Raw genomic sequence first — 19,067 nt, 5'->3', positions numbered from 1 at the left:
GACAATCAGTTAAGGGGAGTTCTTTACTAATTAGTGACCTTAATTCATCAATCAAGTACAAGGGAGGAACAAAAACCTGCAGACATTTGACCATCTGTGGAATGACTTTGACACATGTGAACTATCCAAATAAAGTGTTACCCCAAAATACAACCAAGACTCACCAGTGCACTTTGATTGGTGCTCTTCTTTTATCATTACATGTGAAAGAACATCACAAAATCAAACTACACCATAGCACTTCTGGCCATCAGTAAGAGATAAAGCAATCAGTTTGGGGCATGGCCGCTGTATTTAAGCAAAGCATTCAATGCTTTGCTCTCCCTCTGTCAAGACGTCCTTGGATAGCCCTTTTCTGTCCATTATGCCTCTCCATAGGCTCTGCCTTTCAATTAGTGCCATATGAAGGGACAGACACAGACCTGCTCTCAGGTGAATTATAGGTATTCTGTCCATTCCGTCCATCCACACAGTAAACTGTTTTCCATGGAGATTTTATTTGTTTGTTAATCCAATCTATTGTCTGAAGCAGAGATCATGGGGCTCAATAACAGGACCCCACTGGGCAAAGATGTCAGATCAACATCCCATTATATGTGATATTTTATTGAGTTGTCAACAGACAAACAGTTCAGTTTAAAATAAACCAAACCTTTGACTAACAATTTCCGGTGCCATTAAAGAAACATTATTACATTGATACAGTATGTTGTAATAATAAGGAAACTATGACTCAGCCAATGTTTTTCCAGTGGGAGGTGGAGGAGGTAGGAGGAGAGAGAACATTGGTACCTGTGAGGGAGGGAGGGAGGGAGGGAGGGAGGGAGGGAGGGAGGGAGGGAGGGAGGGAGGGAGGGAGGGAGGGAGGGAGGAGTACCGTAAGTGCTTTAGGGTCTCCATATTACTCAGACACCCAGAAAGAGAGAGGGGAGCGAAAAAGAGAGAGAGAGAGGAAAGAGAGGGATATTTTTTTAAAGAATCTTGTAATATATAAATATATTCCCCTTTCTCTAATCACCATTACTATTTTTTTTCCTGTTACTGTTGTCATTATCTCACTTTGCTTTAGAAACAGTGGCCTTGTCATTCATGCTTATAAAGCTTATCTGAATCTGAATCTGTGAGAGAGCGAGAGAACGAGAGAGAGACAGAGAGATGAAACAAGGACCATTGATGAATCTCTGAATGACATTTGGCACTGTGAACACTCTCACTCTGCCTTACAAACTGCTCTGAACAACGTGTCTAATGGAAGCTGTTGTAGTGTTCAGCAGACAAAATGTCCCTACTAGAACTGTGAGGGTAATTACTCAGCTCTTGCTCAGCAAGACAGGAAGCACTGTCATTGCATAGCTCCTTCACTATAGATGGGATTTTGTATACCAAACATATTCATCACTGCTTCTCCCTGCAATGCTTGATGGCAGTTTGCAACAAAAACATTTTGGGATAATGGCTGCTCATTTGGTGTCTGTCACAAGCCGGGGTTCCATGACATTTAAACTACATCATAGCGTCAGTCTCTGGCACCGTGATTGCCTCTGAAAAATACAATTTCCTGCTTACAGATTTCACATCCACATTTCACATAAAGCTGTTGTGGCCACATATCATTCACGAACGAGAAGGTTTGAACATGAGATTAAATGTGTTATCTAAACCCCAAACAAGACAATGGAAAAAGCGTAGTCAACAAAATTGATATAAAAATATATATATATTGAAAAAAATAAACGCAACATGTAAATCATTGGTTCCATGTTTCATGAGCTGAAATAAAAGATCCCAGAAATGTTCCATACACACAAAAACCGTATTTTTCTGCACAAATTTGTTTTGGCATATCAAGAAGCTGATTAAACAGCATGATCATTACACAGGTGCACCTTGTGCTGGGGACAATGAAAGTCCATTCTAAAATGTGCACTTTTGTCACACAACACAATGTCACAGATGTCTCAAGTTACCACATCAGCCCAAGACCTCCACATCTGGCTTCTTTACTTATAGCATTGTCTGAGACCAGCCACCCGGACAGCTGATGAAACAGTGGATATGCACAACCGAAGAAACCGTCTCAGGGAAGCTCATCTGCGTGCTCATCGTCCTCACCAGGGTCTTGACATGACAGCAGTTCAGCCTTGTAACCGACATCAGTGGGCAAATGCTCACCTTCCATGGCCACTGGCATGCTGGAGAAGTGTGCTCTTCACGGATGGCAGACCACATGTATGGCGTCGTGTGGGTGAGCAGTTTGTTGTTGTCAACGTTGTGAACAGAGTGCCCTATGGTGGAGGTGGGGTTGTGGTATGGACAGGCATAAGCTATGGAAAGTGAAAACAATTGCATTTTATTGATGGCAATTTTGAATGCACAGAGAAACCATGATGAGATCCTGAGCCCATTGTCGTGCCATTCATCTGCCGCCATCACCTCATGTTTCAGCATGATAATGCACGGCCCCATGTCGCAAGGATCTGGGCACAATTCCTGGAAGCTGAAATTGTCCAAGTTCCGTGGCCTGCATACTCACCAGACATGTCACCCACTGAGTATGTTAGGGATGCTCTGGATCAACAGCGTGTTCCAGTTCCTGACCATATCCAGCAACTTCGGACAGCCAATTACGAGGAGTGAGACAACATTCCACAGGCCACAATCAACAGCCTCATCAACTGATGTTTTGCACTGCATGAGGCAAATGGAGGTCACACCTGACACTGACTGGTTTTCTGATCCACACCCCTAGCCAGAGGTGGGACCAAGTCATTGTTTTAAAAGTCGTAAGTAAGTCTCAAGTCTTAGCACTCAAGTCCCAAGTCAAGATAGGCAAGTCTGAGTCAAAAACTTAAGTTAAGACCGTCAAGTATCAAATCAAGTCTCAAGTCCTAAACTTTGACTTTCGAGTCCTAAACAAGTCATAATGTGTTCTTCACCAAATGTAATACCATTTCATATTTTTAACAAGAGTAATAGTATAGTACATTTAAGCAAATGCATGAATGCTTTGGGGCCTCCCGGGTGGCGCAGTGGTTAAGGGCGCTGTACTGCAGCGCCAGCTGTGCCATCAGAGTCCTGGGTTCGCGCCCAGGCTCTGTCGTAACCGGCCGCGACCGGGAGGTCCGTGGGGCGACGCACAATTGGCCTAGCGTCGCCCGGGTTAGGGAGGGCTTGGTCGGTAGGGGTCTCATCGTGCACCAGCGACTCCTGTGGCGGGCTGGGCGCAGTGTACGCTAGCCAAGGTGGCCAGGTGCACGGTGTTTCCTCCGGCGCATTGGTGCGGCTGGCTTCCGGGTTGGATGTGCGCTGTGTTAAAGAAGCAGCGGCTTGGTTGGTTGTGTATCGGAGGACGCATGACTTTCAACCTTCGTCTCTCCCGAGCCCGTACGGGAGTTGTAGCGATGAGACAAGATACTACAACAATTGGATACTACGAAATTGGGGAGAAAATTGGGGAGAAAAAGGGGTAAAATTCAAAAAAAAAAAAAATCATGAATGCTTTTAAAAATATCTATATATTTATTACTTTCCAAATAAATGTTATATTTCCATGGAAATACATGAGTAGCCATGAGAAAGACACACCCTCCCCAATAGTGATTGACTATCGAGGATCGCGATGGTGCGCAATCGGGCGATGTAGGCTTGTACACAATTGTACCCAACCTTAACACACACACACACACTCTCTCTGTGTGGTTACAGTAAGTCAACGGTTTTAGGAACAGCAGTAACATCAGGCATTATTTAGGCTACCAACAGCCTAGCCAGTTGTAGCTCAATCTTGGGTGCAATGATCACGTTCCCGCACTGACTGACTGTGTGGAGGCTCATTGATTTAACGTTACGTTAGCCTACATGATACACCAGTAAAGTAATAAAATATATACCTGTCGGCTTATTAGCCACGACTTAGAAATTGTTGCGTCTCCGTCTGTAATTTTCTTCCCACGTGTTTTGCAAGTTGTAATCTGTTTTTTGTTGATACAGTGTAGTCTTTATATCCGAAAATAATATTTTGGGGTATCATCTTTCCAAGGGCTCCGTCTGAATTCATCCCACGAAGTTCCTCTGCACTGCCACTCACAACTTTTTTCTCAGCTGGCACAATTTGATTGGCTGCTGTCTGATTCAAACTGTAATCCGTTAAATGAAGCGTTGACGAGCTGCACACTTTTTAATAGCATCATTTTTAATATTTGGGCTTTGGGAGGGTATCAAGTCAGGTCGAGTCATAAGGCTCAAGTCCAAGTCAAGTCACGAGTCATTGGTGTTAAAGTCAAAGTCGAGTTGCAGTCATCATATTTGTGACTCGAGTTGGACTCGAGTCCAAGTCATGTGACTCGAGTCCACACCTCTGCCCCTAGCTATTTGTTTTAAGGTATCTGTGACCAACAGATGCATATCTTTATTCCCAGTCATGGGAAATCCATAGATTAGGGCCTGATTTCCATATATGAAGTGTATCTCAGTAAAATCTTAGAAATTGTTGCATGTTGCACTTATATTTTTGTTCAGTGTAGATTCTCAGCAACTAAATAGATTATCCCCTTTTTCAGTGAGGTATTAATGAGTTTCTATTGTGACCAGTGGCGATTTTAGCATGTAAATCTTGGTTGGACAAACTCAAAAAAATGTTTTTAGATACATGCCAGCAAAACCACTACACAACACAGCACTGAACAATACATTAATTGCACTTTAACAGCGATAAGCAGTGCCCACAAACTGTAAGGGCCTACATAAAGCTGTACCAACAGCAAAGCTTTCTTTCCAGCACAATGGAGTGAATCCTTACCACGCTACACTTATCAGTGGAGCCTTGTCTGGCAGAGAAACAATTCATTCTGCCTCGTCTACTTCCTTTTTAAAAAACATAACATATATGGCTGACTTGCTTAAACAAATGTGGTTTCTACTGACAATTGAGATGTACAAACTATGGCATAAGAGAAAGATGAGTGGATAAGAGGCATTCTGTAATTTTGATTAAGACATTAATGAGCGAGCTAAGACGTACATAATCAATATAACTATATGCTCAGCACTTTTGAAATGTACAGCGACAGAATGCAGAACATGGGCTGCTCTTACAGTATTTTCCCTTTACAACAAGTCAGAACCGTAGGATAACTAAAGGGGGCATATAAGCAGACAATGAAAGCTCTTACAATATTAGATGATGACATTTCTCAAAAACAGTTTATAGACTACTTGTGCGCCACCTAGTCAGAACAGTAACGTAAGGCAAAATTAAGAGGTGAAAATAGACCAAATTATCAGGGTGAGGTACATGGGCTACTAACAGCTTACTACACAACATACACTTAGTATTACTTTCTTAGCTACAATATACATATCTCACTGGGATATTACATCATTTATGCAGCAATATATAAGACATTTTTGGACTCATCTTGTTGGGATGTGCTCACTTGAACAGGAAGGTGTCGCGGCGGTCCTTTGCGGGAATATTTTGTCGTCAGAGAAAGAGAAATATTTACAATTCCGAGTTGGATTACCGTTCACAATGTATTTTCCCAGTATGAGTTTATTCCTGACTTCCCAGTTGCAATGCATGCGGTTAGCCACTGTCACCGATTCCTTCCAAACCACTCATTATTGAATATGCGATTGCCAACTTGTTGTGTAATGTTTATGTCCAATGCCCGATGATCACCGATACATTTTATCTATAATATATCTTCATTATTTCTCTTCATATGACAAGGGTTAAAAAGGATTTGCCTGTGGATTGTCAACTTGATTCATGATGATCCGTCCAATCATAGCTACTGTACATATAACGTCATTTGACGTCATTTTATCTGAGGCCAATGACCTTGGCTAACAAGTTGAATCAGCAATACAAAATTGGGTTTAATAATTTATTTACTAAATACCTAACTAATTACACATACACACAATTAATCATAAGTTGATTACAAATTACGTCATAAAGGAAAACGTCCCTAGCGGGCGGAACAGATATGACAGCTTGTTACACAAAGGAAAAGGGGCTGGGTTGAGTGAAAGAGCGGGAAGACAGGAACAAAGGTGAAGCTGTGCTATTGTAAATACAGTATCTTATGCATTCTAAATTACCGCCCATTTGGAAAAGGAAAATGCAATAAATATTTACTCTGAGCTGCGCTTCAGTAGGTTGGTGGTAGATGGAAGGCCGTTTTTCCAAACCGAGTCCTTTGTCGAATGTCTCTGGTAGTCAATTGGATACGTTGTAGTAACGTCGTTGTGTGGTAGATGGGATACTCAGTCTGTTCCTTCCTAACCTGCGTTTGCAGCTGCTGTTGCTGTTGCTTTTTTTTTTTTTTTTTACCCCTTTTTCTCCCCAATTTCGTGGTATCCAATTGTTGTAGTAGCTACTATCTTGTCTCATTGCTACAACTCCCGTACGGGCTCGGGAGAGACGAAGGCTGAATGTCATGCGTCCTCCGATACACAACCCAACCAGCCGTACTGCTTCTTAACACAGCGCGCCTTCAACCCGGAAGCCAGCCGCACCAATGTGTCGGAGGCTACACCGTGCACCTGGCAACCTTGGCTAGCGCGCACTGCGCCCGGCCCGCCACAGGGGTCGCTGGTGCGCGGTGAGACAAGGAGATCCCTACCGACCAATCCCTCCCTAACCCGGACGACGCTAGGCGTCGCCCCACGGACACGGCCGGTTACGATAGAGCCTGGGCGCGAACCCAGGGACTCTGATGGCACAGCTGGCGCTGCAGTACAGCGCCCCTTAACCACTGCGCCACCCGGGAGGCCTGCTGTTGCTAACTTAACGGCTAGGAGGTATCACTTCTGTAGTGAATAAGCGTTCAAAGTTCATACCATTCGCAACCAAAGCTCACGCTGATGTTGGCTTCATTCTGTAGTTATTATCTGAACCATTCTGACATAGGACCGTCGTCCTCACGTCCTCAGAACAGGAAGTTATGTTGTCGTCAAGGCTTTATATAGGAAGGGAGAAAAGGGGTGTGTTTCATAGTTTACAACCTCTGTCTCTTCACGTGGGCGGGCCACTCTGTGAGCAACAATATCTTATGAAAACCCACATCTCACATTTTAGAAGCTAAAATCACATTTCATCCCATCATAATTAATTTCATATTCAAACATTTAAATTGAACAACAATTAAATGTGAATCCGATAACTCTGATGTGTAGACTTTCCACTGTAGAGTTTGTCATCTTATCATTGATGAGAATGTCTCAGATGACAACCGAACTGACATCATATTCATTAAGTACCACCGCATATGTTCAATTCTTCAGATTACCAGAATATAGTTAATTTCCCCCCACATTCTGATGTTCCCAGAATCTCTATGTTAACCAAGGTTTTTTTTTAAATGTAACCTCAGTAGGGTAGAGAGAGGAAAAAGGGGGGAAGAGGTATTTATGACTGTCATAAACCTATCCCCCAGGCCAACGTCATGACAACAGGCTACTTTGACACTGACGAACAGGGAATCTGAGATCAAGAAAAAATACCTTGTATTGAATCCACCAATAGCCTAGGCCATATTGTACAACGTGAGGAGGAAATTATCTTCCTAAAAAAGTTTGGCCGATGCGCTCATGCCAAAAGCCTAATCTCTCTGTTGTTTTGTTTTGTTAAGCAATGCTGTTTGCTCAACAGTAGGCCTATTTGGAAGTTGATCAAATCTTTTGGTAGCCTAGAGACAGATTATTCTTCTCTTTTCATCAGGAGCCTTTTGCTTTCCAGCCTGTGTTTTCCCACGATTGTATTAGAAATATTACGAAAGGCCTGTTTTGGCTGCATGCTGTTCACTGACATTTCTATGCCATTTTTAAAATATATAAGCTATTGATCCACTAGGGATAAATTATAGGCCTACACCTAATGTAGCATTCTGAATTAAATAGTGTAATTTCAGTGAATCTCATTCTAGTTATGTGAGAGATTCAGGTGGATTCTCTCTCTCACCACCGCAATGGCCATGCGATGGTCTCTAGGTGTCACGTTGTTGGTAATAATTATGATCGGACCAAGGTGCAGCGTGCATAGAGTTCCACATGTTTAATAAAGAAACTCACCAAAACAATACAGAACAATAACGAAACGTGAAGTAATGCAGCGCTCACAGGCAACTACACACAAACAAACAATATCCCATAACCCACAGGTGGAAAAATGCAATCCCCAATTAGAGACGACGATTACCAGCTGCCTCTAATTGGGAATCATACACAAACCCCAACATAGAAAATAAACCTAGAACCCCACAGAAATAATAAACTAGACTAAAACCCCCAGTCACGCCCTGACCTACTCTACCATATAAAATACAGGTTTTCTATGGTCAGGACGTGACACTAGGCTACAATGTTGCACAAACCATAAACCTGGGCCAGCCCAACACAAATCAATTCTTAGAATATCGGGCACATTTTCACATTTCGTTTTTTAGGGGGCAGGAGAATTACAGAGGAAGCAACTCAATTTAACACTGATTGCTTTTATTGCCATTTTTACACTGCAAACAGTGAACATTATTCTTCATGCCAGGAGAGTTACCAGATCTGGGAAAATAGGTTCCAGAATGAAACAGTCCAAAATTGAGAGGAGCTAGATCATGTTCCCGCAGGATCCGGCTCAAATTAAGCACTGGTGTTCCTGCTGAGTTCTGTGTGCAGTGGAATAGATTTGGTCTGTTAACAGGCCTGTAATTCCCAATCTCCCCATCAGCCCTGGGCACTCTGTGTTGTTTACTTTACTGTTTGTCTCCGTTTCACTTGAGCCTGCTGAGACTGTGATTCAATAACCCTGTCATCCACGCATCTGCCTGTCTACACCGCTCAACGCTAAGTCCTCCTGACCATTTGATTGCTTTTCTAACATTTTCAACATATTCTTGTTTCACAAATAGGAAATAATACACTTGATTTTATGAGGAAAATGTAATTTTAATGACAGTTTTAACCTCACTGCTGGAGGGAGAACAGAATGTGCTGTGCGCTGGATAACATACTACTTTTCTCATTACCTCTCTGTGGTGTAGTGTGCCATGAATCTTGATGTATAATTATTATCGTTGTCCTGTAGCCACAAGGGGTGTGTCAGATAGTCTGGTTAGGAGGGAACATGCACAAACACACACATGCAAACTTGCGCACACACACACAAACGCGCACACACACACATACATTGTCTGAGCTGAAAATAAGCCCTGCATGAGCATTTGTTTTTTTTAGACCACATAGGCCTACTCAGAGAGAGTACTGAATGGGCCAGGGAGGTAGTCCATAGGGAGAGGTAAGAGACTGGAGAACCAGGGGAGACAGATTTGACCAGACGAGGATGTTGGCAGGGAAATTAAAACTAGTCTAATCTGTGTGCAAACACCTGGCAGAAGTTGATAGTGGTCCTGTCATTCAAACTGTTTTAATCCAAATCCAATGAGCACATTATAGCCAGCAGTCTTCCAGCTCCTCTAACTTAAGCCTACTTCCCTCATAGTCTGTTCCAAATGTTTCTTAATCTTTCACACCCTCACACGTTTTCACACTCTCACACGTTTTAATTAGCTGCACACTGAATTAAATACAGGATGGTTTGAATTATTACTTGTCAATGTGGTGTTGCTGAAACCGTTGCGGACTGTTGCATCTGCAGCACATTACTCACGTCTACTAATAGATATGCCAATTGCTGTCTATGAATATCAGATGAGGGATTATTATCGCTGATACTGCAGCTCTGGCGTAATGCAACCTCTTCTTATGGACCAGGGCCTTACGTTGTCATTGGAGGGAAACTTTCACATAAACTATACGGAAGAGTCTTACTCCAGGGGAGCTGAAGTAGCAAACAAACATAAATAAGAACAAGTGTTCCTGTCATTTTATAGATCTTCTGGTGGAACTGCAGAGAGACGGAGATTGACTCGGATGCAGATCTTCAGACTGTAGTAATCTGAGGTCTCAGTTAGGTGTAATCATTATTTTCTGATTTTGGCTGAACTACAGAGAAAGATGGTGGTAGACAGGCAGTCTACACCATAGAGATACATATGTTTGTGTGACTAGTCTGATACAGAATCTCAAGACATTTTCTGTTATGGAATCAACATCGATGAACCATAACCCTGGAAAGGTATCACCCATTTCAGTGAACACTAAGGACAGCCCACTACAGGAAATGGAGAGCCATGTTGAGGCTAAGTGGAATGCCGATGATGTTTTCTGATGTCCTTGGAAAAAACAAACAAAAACTGTCATTATAGCTACTGAAGAGTAAAATACCTTAGTTTTTTATCATTCCATTAATTGGATGATGCTCCATTGTTGACGCCCACCCAGAATCTCTTGTCTATACTACAATGAAGGCTGTCATTAATGACCATTGATCCTCTATAGGCCCACTGTGGTGTGGAGGAGATCAGATGTGGACCCGGCTCTAACGCTTCTTCCTGCCTGTCTGCGTCATCACTGGTGTCCCTATCGGCCTGCTACATTGACCATAGGCCTGCAGATTGTTTCAACTTTAGTGGACAAACAGCCTTGAAATTTCTGGCTCCTGTGACAGTGAAGCAGATCCACAGCCAAATGAAGTTGTCTGTATAGGATATTCTACCATACACACAGTTAGCTTTGTAATATTGTTCAGATATTTGCAAACATGTCAACAATATTCTGAAACACAAAATCACAGAATGGGGAGGGGGACAGTGAGCAACACTTGAGAAGCAAAGTATATACCTTTATTTTAGACACACACAAACACGTTTGTGCGCACATACCCACACGTGCGTACATTGGTACACTGGCAGAGAATGAGAGAGAAAGATGCCTTTCGTCATTGGCCGTTGGATGGCTTTTCTACACTGTCAGTTTCTAAGTACCTTCTGGGCTGCTGGGGGAATATACCGCACAGGGGTAAAGTGAACGATTGCGACTCCAGTGGACCGGCGAAAGTTGGCCTGCAGGTCATACAGCTTCACAGTAACAAGACAAAACAAGTGATTTGGAGCAGGAGCATTGTGATTGCTCTGGCAGGAGAACATGGTTTCTATGCCAGTGCCTATGCAGCCCAGTTACCTCCACGGTCTTAGTGAGTCAATTGCCTCCCTCCACAACTCACTGCCTGGGCGTCAATCTTGAAAACAAGGGCCAGCTTGGGAGTACGTTCTACAGATTGCCTGGGCTTGAAGTCACTTCGTCACACAGAACACAACATAATAACAGTGCTAATTGTTTTGCAGGGTCAAATTGACTCCTGAATAGTTTGCTTGTGTCTCAGTACTTCAAATCAAATCATATGGTATTTGTCACATGCGCCGAATACCACAGGTGTAGACCTTACAGGGAAATTCTTACTTACAAGCCCTTAACCAACAATGCAGTTTTAAGAAAATACAAAAAAAAGTAAGAGATAAAATTAACAAATAATTAAAGAGCAGCGGTAAATAACAATAGCGAGGCTATATACAGGGGTACCAGTACAGAGTTAATGTCAATGTGCGGGGGCACCAGTGTCGAGGTAATTGAGGTAATATGTACATATAGGTAGAGTTATTAAAGTGACTATGCATAGATAATAACAGAGTAGCAGCATTGCCCCAGTTCTGGGGGGGCAATGTAAATAGTCTGGGTAGCCATTTGATTAGCTGTTCAGGGGGTAGAAGCTATTTAGGAGCCTCTTGGACCTAAACTTGGCACTCCGGTACCACTTGCCGTGCGGTACCAGAGAGAACAGTCTATGACTAGGGTGGCTGGAGTCATTTTTAGGGCCTTCCTCGCCTGGTATACAGGTCCTGGGTGGCCCTGGTGATGTACTGGTGATGTAATGATGGTGTTGGAGTTGTGCTTGGCCGTGCAGTCATGAGTGAACAGGGAGTACAGGAGGGGACTGAGCACGCACCCCTGAGGGGCCCCCGTGTTGAGGATCAGCGTGGCAGATGTGTTGCTACCTACCCTTACGACCTGGGGCCGGCCCGTCAGGAAGTCCAGGATCCAGTTGCAGAGGGAGGTGTTTAGTCCCAGGGTCCTTAGCTTAGCGATGAGCTTTGAGGGCAATATGGTGTTAAACGCTGAGCTGTAGTCAATGAACAGCATTCTCACATAGGTGTTCCTTTTGTCCAGTTCTGAAAGGGCAGTGTGGAGTGCAATAGAGATTTTATCATCTGTGGATCTGTTGGTGCGGTATGCAAATTGGAGTGGGTTTAGGGTTTCTGGGATAATGGTGTTGATGTGAGCCATGACCAGCCTTTCAAAGCATTTCATGGCTACAGATGTGAGTGCTACGGGTCGGTAGTCATTTAGGCAGGTTACCTTAGTGTTCATGGGCACAGGGACTATTGTGGTCTGCTTGAAACATGTTGGTATTACAGACTCAGACAGGGAGAGGTTAAAATTGTCAGTGAAGACACTTGCCAGTTGGTCAGCGCATGATCGGAGCACACGTCCTGGTAATCAGTCTGGCCCTGCGGCCTTGTGTATGTTGACCTGTTTAAAGGTCTTACTCACATCGGCTACGGAGAGCTTGATCACACAGTTGTTCGGAACAGCTGATACTCTCATGCATGCCTTAGTGTTGCTTGCCTCGAAGCGAGCATAGAAGTGATTTAGCTCGTCTGGTAGGCTCGTGTCACTGGGCAGCGTGCGGCTGTGCTTCCCTTTGTAGTCTGTAATAGTTTGCAAGCCCTGTGTCATGACGTTGGCCTGGGGGAAGGTTTATGACAGTCATAAATACCTCTTCCCCCCTTTTTCCTCTCTCTACCCTACTGATGTGAAATTTGAAAACCCCTTGGTTAACATAGAGATTCTGGGAACATCAGAATGTGGGGGGAAATGAACTATATTCTGGTAATCCGACCAATTGAACATATGCGGTGGTACTTAATGAATATGATGTCAGTTCGGTTGTCATCTGAGACATTCTCATCAATGATAAGCTGACATAAACTCTACAGTGGAAAATCTGCACATTGTAGTTCTCGGATTCACATTGGAATTGTTGTTCAATTTAAATGTTTGAATATAAAATTATTGGCGAAGAGCTGAAATGTAATTTTAGCTTCCAAATGAGAGATTTGCATTTTCATAAGGTTAGGGCTCTGCTCAATCAGTGGCCCGCCCCTATGAAGGGACATGGGTTCTAAAACTTTTCAAACACGCCCTCCTCTGCCTTCCTATATAAAGCCTTGATGACAATATAACCTCCTGTTCCAAGTACGTGAGGTCTGCAGCCTCTGTGTTAAAAGGACTAACATGTCAACTACAGAACTAAGCCAACCTCAGCGTGAGCTTTGGTTGCGAATGGTATGAACTTTGAACTCGTATTCACTACAGAAGTGATACCTCCTAGCCGTTGAGGTAGCAACAACAGCTGCAAACGCAGGTTAGGAAAGAACAGACAGAGTATCCCGTCTACCAACGACGTTACTACAACGTATCCAATTGACCACCAGAGACATTCTTCAAAGGACTTGGTTTGGCAACACGGCCTTCCATCTACCACCAACCTACCGAAGCGCAGTTCAGAGTAAATATTTATTGCATTTTCCTTTTCCAAATGGGCGGTAATTTAGAATGCATAAGATACTGTATTAACGATAGCACAGCTTCTCCCTTTGTCCCTCAGTCTTCCCGCTCTTTCACTCAAACCCAGACCTTTTCTTTTGTGTAACCAAATGTCATATCTGTTCCGTACGCTATGGACGTTTTCCTTTATGACGTCATTTGTAAACAAGGTATAATTCATTCTGTGTATATGCAATTCTGTGTGATTAGTTAGGTGTTTAGTAAATAAATAATTATACCCAATTTTGTATTGCTGATTCAACTTGTTAGCCAGGGTTTGTGAAGATAACCAAGAATTTACAACTTTCAGATGAGACTGAATTAAGGTGACGATTAATATTGACTGCTATTGATGTAAAATATTACTAGGTCTTTAAGAGTTTATTCGAAAGATAACAGCTCTATAAATATTATTTTGTGGTGCCCCGCCTCTCTAGTTAATTACATTAACATGATTAGCTCAATCAGGTAATATTAATTACGGAGAAAGGATTTTATAGAATAGCATGTCATATCACTTAATCCGGCATAGCCAAAGGCACGACAACTGCCACATCCGGCGAGCGTCGGAGCCGGTGTAGTAGGATTCAATCTTAGCCCTGTATTTACACTTTGCCTGTTTGATGGTTTGTCGCAGGGCATAGCGGGATTTCTTGTAAGCTTCCGGGTTAGAGTCCCGCACCTTTAAAGTGGCAGCTCTACCCTTTACCTCAGTGCAAATGTTGCCTGTTATCCATGGCTTCTGGTTGGGGTATGTACGTACAGTCACTGTGGGGGGGACGTCCTCAATGCACTTATTGATAAAGCCAGGGACTGACGTGGTGTATTCCTCAATGTCATCGGAAGAATCCCGTAACATGTTCCAGTCTGATAGCAAAGCAGTCCTGTAGTTTAGCATCTGCTTCATCTGACCATTTGTTTTATAGACCGAGTCACTGGTGCTTCCTGCTTTAATTTTTGCTTGTAAGCAGGAATCAGGAGGATAGAGTTGTGTTCGGATTTACCAAATGGAGGGCGAGGGAGAGCTTTGTACGCGTCTCTGTGTGTGGAGTACAGGTGATCTAGAATTTTTTTCCCTCTGGTTGCACATTTAACATGTTGATAGACATTTGGTAGAACTGATTTAAGTTTCCCTGCATTAAAGTCTCCGGCCACTAGGAGCGCCGCCTCTGGGTGAGTGGTTTCCTGTTTGCTTATTTCCTTATACAGCTGACTGAGTGCAGTCTTAGTGCCCGCATCTGTCTGTGGTGGTAAATAAACAGCCACGAAAAGTATAGCTGAGAACTCTCTAGGCAAGTAGTGTGGTCTGAAATTTATCACAATATACTCTTCTTCAGGCGAGCAAAATCTAGAGACTTCCTTAGATTTCGTGCACCAGCTGTTGTTTACAAATATGCACAGGCCGACCCCCCCGCTCTTACTGGAGTGTGCTGTTCTATCCTGCTGGTGCAGCATGTATCCCGCTAGCTGAATATCCATGTCGTCATTCAGCCACGATTCTGTGAAACATAAGATATTACAGTTTTTGATGTCCCGTTGGTAAGATATTCATGATCGTACCTCGTCTAGTTTATTGTCCAATGATTGCACGTTGGCGAGTAATGTTGACGGTAATGGCAGCTTTCCTAGTTGTCTTCTGCGGGTCTGGACGAGGCATCCGGCTCTTCGTCCTCTGCGTCGCTTCCTTTTGCGAATGATCTGCCCTGTGGGGTGTTTGGAGAATATCGTGTGAGCCCTGCTTGTTGTTGTTGTTGTTGTTGAAGAAATCTTTGTCTAATCCGAGGTGATTGATCCCTGTCCTGATATCCAGAAGCTCTTTTCTTCCGTAAGATACGGTTGCAGAAACATTATGAACAAAATAATTTACAAATATCGCAAAAAAACCCACATAATAACACAATTGGTTAGGAGACGGTAAAACGGAGGCCATCTCCTCCGGTGCCATTTTCCATTTTTTCGGCAGCCCTCCCCTCCAGTGCTGTCAAACTGCAGACCTGAGGGTCTGTCTGCCGTTTGACAGCAGCCACTTGAGGACAATGCAATGATGCGTGAATCATGAATCTGATCTGTGTGTATAAGTGTCTGGGGTATGTCATGAATACTGAACACGAGAAGAGTGGCAGAAATACAGCATGTGAATAGACAACTGAAGAAATAAAACATTTATGCACTCAGTACTGTAAGTAACTCTGGATAAGAGCATCTGCTTAATAACATCCCAAAAATAAACAAACCTGTACCAAGCATTAGAACGTAGTTCTGTTTAGTAGGTAAAGTGGTTAAAACAAGACATCAAAAAGAGGAGTGGTTCAGGGGTAACAGGAGAAGACAGTGTCATAACAAGAAAATAAGTCTTATTTGGGACGTGAAGCCAGCAGGACTGTTCTCTTGTGTGCTCAATTGTATACCTCTGTGCAGTTTGTGTTCTGACAGGTAGCCTGTGCGGCGGTCAAGGAAGGGGTCAGGAGTGACATGGAGGCAGCCAGCTGGGGACTGTTGGGCGATTGTCAAAAATATCACAAAACGCTCACACTGTTGCTACCTCCCTCTGTGAATAATAAGGCTTTTCACTTTGGGAAGTTTCTCAAAGACTTTCCTTTTAGACAAAGAGATTTACCATTGGAAGATCTTTAGCACTGTTTTAAATGATATAACATATAAGGGCACAAGGCAAGACCCAAATGCAAACACAGGAGGCAGATGGTAGAGCTCCGATATTTATTATAACAAAGGGAGTAGGCAAAGGCAGGTCGGGGACAGGCGAGAGTTCATAACCCAGGTCAGAGTCCAAACAGTACCAGATGATAGGCAGTCTCGTGGTCAGGCCAGGCAGGGGTCAGAAACCAGATCCGAGTCCAAAACAGTACAAGGGGATAAGCAGGCTGGTAGTCAGAACAATCAGAGTGGTGAGGCAGGTGGGTTCGGAGTCAGGACAGGCAAGGGTCGAAACCAGGAGGACTAGAATCAAACAGGGACTGGGAAAGATAGGAGCAAGGAAATCCACTGGTTGACTTGACAAACAAGACGAACTGGCACAGAGAGACAGCAAACACAGGGATATACACACCGGGGATAATAAACGACACCTGGAGGGGGTGGAGATAATCACAAGGACAGGTGAACCAGATCAGAGTGTGACATAACAAAGTAAATAGAGAGAGAACGGACCAAAGGATTACTTGATGCAATATTATTCATAACTCCTGTCAGGTGACAATTGAAAGACAGAATGAACACGTCAAGTGTACAGTAGGCACACAAAAGGTGTCCTTGCCTACTGCATGTTGCTATTTATTTGAATCGCTCTACTACTCATAAAAAACAATAAAGGACATGCAGAATGATACCGTACATCATTTGAATGTAAACCATCATCAACAGTACAGACGGTAATGGGATTTGTGGGGAATGACTATAACACTTGAAAATGGTCTCAATATCAAACAATACAGGAATTGTAACTCCTACAGCATATGCCTCCTAAATGCTAAGAAATAATAACCCCCGAGCTCCTGAGTAACGTTCTTGCTGTTTACTAAATTCTATTTATACTTCTCTTTAGTCCACTCTGTCTCCTTTTATAAGAAGCCAGGCCAAGCCTGAGTGTTAAAAGGCAGTTTGATGTCACTCACAGTTGTGAGAATGGCAGCCCCTCAGGCTTATCGCAGCAAGGCTGCCTCCCTCTGGTTCCAACAGACCTCCCACGCGTCTCGTGATGTGCCTGACATTTTGGGATATTCGCCTGATGCTTTATCACTATCACAGGATCTGTTTGCTGTAAAAAAAAACGATGACTATTCCCCATTCCTTCCCTTTGGCACAAAACACATTTGACTCAGAGAAAAAGATCACATTGAATGCTGTCATGTGGACACAATGGATTACCTGCTGGGACAACCTCCGGAACATTTGTTCAATACTCTCATCAGTTGATCATGATAGGAGTGTTCAACAAAAAATCTGTAATACGTCTTCTCAATTAACCATAGGGAAACCGTGGCTTATTCTGGGTTGCATTACTACACCTACTGCAGCATATTGTAACCAACCAGAAATGCTAATTTAATGTGAGTGCAGCACCATCATTTAAAATTCTGTCACAGGTCAGGCTTGGCCTTCATTTAGTTCTCAGTAAGAGCTGATGGAGGGGGATGAGGCTAGTCTAAGGGCAGAGGTGAGACTGTGCAATTGGCTCAGGTTATATGGCCATTGATTCATGTTGTCTCTTCAGGGAGGGTTCTGCTACTGGTCAGCGCTTTTCTGCAATCCAAGGGAGATGCACACTGACGATACTGGTCTACACATCACATGTAGCCTACAGTATACTACAGTATACTGTAAGTTAACCAATTCCAGCAGGCCTATAACCATACGTTATGTTGCTTAATCATTGTTAAATAGTGATGTGACAAGGTAAATATCATAAGAGGCATGTTGTGAATCACCTAAGTGAAAGATGTATCCTATATGTCCATCACACAAGCCAAGGCCCAATTACTACAGTTCTAAAAATCAGATCAGTCCAATCATACAACAAGTCTACATGCATACTATGCATACAGTTACTGTAGACTATAAATCCACCTTAAAGGGGCTTTCTTTTTCTGCTTGTAAATTGCTAACCATGTAACAAACCAACAGCAACAGCAACCTTGAATTATATTCATTAATTTGATTGAAAGGTGAGCTTTTCTTCTACTATTTACTACACTAGGACAACTATCTGTGCTGAGGGACCAACAAGTCTAGAACGTTGTGTCTCAAGTTACCTATGTTCATTGTTGATTACAACTAATCATTTTTCCAATGCCTGCCCTTGTTACGCATCCAGTAGTGTTAGTCATCTAATTGCGGGAATAGGACCAAGACTGGGAAAAATTAAGCCCATTTATCACCCACAGAGACAGAAAGCCATTGGAGGGGAATCTCAATTGGTACTTCAACTAGATTATTTATTCACAAAAAGACAGAATGGCCGCGTTACAACACATTAGTACTTTCTTGTGACCGGTTCATCTCTCTCCCTTGTGCACTGTGGGAAAAGTATACCCTCCATTTTTCTTCTCAAGATACACTATTTACAGCCACACGAATGCAATAGCTGTAATGACTAGCCCAAAAAATGAAAAATGAAAATCTCTCTGTCTAACCCACGACCAGCCCTCAATCCCACTTAACTCTGCAGACCACAGAAAGATCTATATTTGCTACTGAACAAATATACTGAACAACAATATAAATGCAACATGCAACAATTTCAACACTCTTACTGATTTACAGTTCATATAAGGAAATCAGTCAATGAAATAAATTAATTAGGCCCTAATCTATGGATTTCACATGACTGGGCAGAGGCGCAGTCATAAGTGGGCCTGGAAGGGCATAGGCCCAACCATTTGGGAGCCAAGCCCAGCTAATCATAATGAGTTTTTCCCCACAAAGGGCTTTATTACAGACATAAATACTCCTCAGTTTCATCAGCTGTCCGGGTGGCTGGTCTCAGA

Source organism: Oncorhynchus clarkii, chromosome 26 (assembly GCF_045791955.1).
Source record: "Oncorhynchus clarkii lewisi isolate Uvic-CL-2024 chromosome 26, UVic_Ocla_1.0, whole genome shotgun sequence".
NCBI classification, from domain to species: Eukaryota; Metazoa; Chordata; class Actinopteri; order Salmoniformes; family Salmonidae; genus Oncorhynchus; species Oncorhynchus clarkii.
The sequence above is the reverse complement of the archived record's forward strand: the minus strand, read 5'-3'. Positions refer to the sequence as shown.